This window comes from Arvicola amphibius, chromosome 4 (assembly GCF_903992535.2).
Source record: "Arvicola amphibius chromosome 4, mArvAmp1.2, whole genome shotgun sequence".
Taxonomy (NCBI): Eukaryota; Metazoa; Chordata; class Mammalia; order Rodentia; family Cricetidae; genus Arvicola; species Arvicola amphibius.
The window spans coordinates 33,832,127-33,835,431 of record NC_052050.1 but is presented as its reverse complement, the minus strand read 5'-3'; positions in this window follow the sequence as shown (position 1 = coordinate 33,835,431).

The following is a 3,305-nucleotide window of genomic DNA, read 5'->3' as shown; positions in this document are numbered from 1 at the left end:
AGTGAGCTGTAGCACGAGTTCTAATTGTTCCTAATAAAACATGGAGTCAGATATCAGGGTGAACACTGAGAGATCAGAGGAACAGAGCAGTCAGCCACTAGAGAGACCTTTTACCTCTATTGAATCCTCAGACCAAAGGGGCGAGCCCGTCCTCAGACTGCCTCTCGACTGCCACCAGGCTCTTGTCTCCTCCTGCTTTATAGTCCTCTCTCCGTCCAGCCATATCCCTTCCTGTTTCCACCTCCTTAATGCTGGGATTAAAAGCGTGGGACTCCTACGTACTGGGAGTAAAGGTGTGGGCCAACACCACCTGGCTGTCTCTTTTTATTTATTTGTTTGTTTTACATACCAATCCCAGTTCTCCCTTCTCTCTTGCTCTATTTCTCTTTGAGATGGAATCAATTTTTTTGTAGCCTAAGGTGGCCTTGAACTAACAGAGATCTTTCTGTCTCTTGCCTCCCAAATCCTGGGATTAAAGGTGTGTGCCACCACTTTCTGGCCTCTAGTGGTTTAGTTCTGCACTCTGATCTTCTGGCAAGCTTTATTTATTTATTTTAAAATTTATATATTGTATATGTAGTGTCCTGCCTGCATGTATGCCTGCAGGCCAGAAGAGGGCACCAGATCTAATTACAGATGGTTGTGAGCCACCATGTGGTTGCTGGGAATTGAACTCAGGACCTCTGGAAGAGCAGCCAGTGCTCTTAACGGCTGAGCGCTCTCTCTAGCCGGCAAGCTTTATTTGTTAGAACACAAAATAGCACTACTTTGAGCTACAGCCCAAGCTATATAGGCCTATAGTTCTTAATATTTTGGTAGATATATAATACGCAATGTATTGCTTAGGTTTTAAAATTTGGAAATTACTTGCCCTAGCATTGTAGAATTCTGTCCTAGTTTTGTTGCTGTGGTAAGCACCATGACCAAGAACAACATGGTGAGAAAAGAACTTATTTCATCTTACAACTGACAGTCCATCGTTGAGGAAAATCAGAGCAGAAATCATGGAGGCACACTGTTTAATGGCTTGCTGCCAGGCTCATGGTCCTTTCTTACATAGTCCATACGTACTTAAACTTACCCATGGTACTGCCCACAGGGTCCTGGTCCCTCCCAAATTAGTTAGCAATTGAGAAAATGCTCTGCTGATATGTTCACAGGCCAATCTGATGGAGAAAGTCTTCAATTAAGGTTTCCTCTTCTTGCTGGGCAGTGGTGATCTGTGCCTTTAATCCCAGCACTTGGGAGGCAGAGGCAGAGGCAGGCAGATCTCTGTGAGTTCGATGCCAGCCTGGTCTACAGTGTGAGTTCCAGGACAGGCTCCAAAGCTACAGAGAAACGTTATCTCAAAAAAAAAAATTGATCAGGCTTTTAAGACATGAGGCAAATTAGTAGTGCAATACTTGTTTTACCTATTAGTGGTTCCGAGATCGTCTGTGTTGTAAAGGCTTATATTTGGCTTCTTTTTCTCCCTACAGTTTGGTATTATTCCTACAACTAACAGATTACCACAGGTTTAATAATTTAATTGATGTAAATTTATCACGTGTGGTGGATTGGAAGTCTGGCAGTATTGTAGTTCATTTGAATGTCATCCTACAACCAAAAAGGGCTGTATTCCAGGAATTTTTCAGGAGATTCACTACCTTGCAAGCTTTCAGAGGCTTCACATTCTTTAAGTATGACCCCTCCTTCTGCCTTCCAAAGTGTGCTAATCAATTTGCCTCTGACTTCTCTTCTTACCTCTGTATTTTGCTAGCTCTTTGCATGCTGTGTGGTTTACTTTAGACCCACCTGGATGATCCAGGATACTCTATCCATCTCAGGTACTTACCACACCTGCAAATCCCCTTTCAGTGATGGAAAGGAGATGTTCACAGAGTCTCCTTTCCAAATAGGGTATTTTTCGATGGGTTATTCTGCTTGCCATATCAACAAAAAAATTATTTTCCAGCTGCTTTGACACAAAAGAAATTCTGTATATGCACATAAGCACAGTGTATTCTGGTCTTGTTCATATTTTATACATTTTTAGGGCTCTGAAAATAATACTGTTCAAAAATTCGTCCAGCTTTTACAATTGGAAAAGGCTTTGTGCCCTAAGTAATAGAATAACCCTAGGATGAAGAGACTTAACATATGTGTAAAGTGTTTGGAATCTGATGGTGATATGCTGGGTACCAGTAACCTCTACTCACCTAATGGGTAGATTGTGGAGGTGGTTTTCCCAAATGCTGGGAACTTGATTGTGTGTTTGGGTAGAAAAGAGCTCTGTTTATACTTCATTCTATGTGATGTATTGTTTAACATCAGGTGTTTTGGAACTTTGTTTTGCTTATGTAGGTAGTTTGACCCAAACTTGGGAAGTTGGTACAGAAGCAGTTTAGTGATGGTTCCCCTTCATGGACAGCAGTCTCCTAAATGCTGGGCTTCATTAAAGACATGTGTTACTACACACTTGCCATATTTATAGTTTTGTTTGTTTGGTTTTTGTTTTGTTTTGCTTTTTTGGTTTTTCGAGGCAGGGTTTCTCTGTAGCTTTGGAGCCTGTCCTGGAACTCGCTGGTGCTGAATTCAGGGTATGTGAGAAAATCCATGAATGTGGCAGGGACTGGACTTTTCTGTCTGAGGGGTAAATAAAGAAACACAGGCTTTCTGCTGATAACCTAAGAAAAAAGGGACAAACTTTTACGATGGTAACCTTCTCTTTTATCTTAAACAGTCTCTCTTTACATACAAACATTTCCCTCCTGCCCAGTGACATGTTTCAATATTCAGTTCATGACCACACATTTTCCTTTTCTGTCCATCTCCTCTGCAGCTCTTCTCTGTGCAGCCTGGTCTCCCTTGCCTCCACAGTTACAAATCTCCACACAGCCACAGCTGTGCATCTCATTTGCATATCCTCTCGCCATGCAGCACTTTCCACAGTCCCTCGGCATGGTTCTGTGTAGCAGCAGCTCTCTCACACTCGTTCACACACACACACACACACACACACACACACACGTCTATCAGTCAGTCATTCTTTACTCACTCTCCCGTACTTCTCTCACACTTCTTCACGTCTCACCCCTCCCTCCCACAGCAGCCCTCTCTCAACATCACGGCTCCTCTCTACTGCCGCTGTCTCCTCTTTCTCTGCTCTGCCTCCCTACATCTCTGCCAATTGCTGCCTCTGCCTTCTCGCTCTCTGCCTCGCTTCCATCTTCTCTCCACTGTCTCTCCTCTCACAGCCAAACTCTGGACAATTATAGGTTGTTTTACAGGACCCTACCCAAACTCAAAACATAAGCTACATAGTT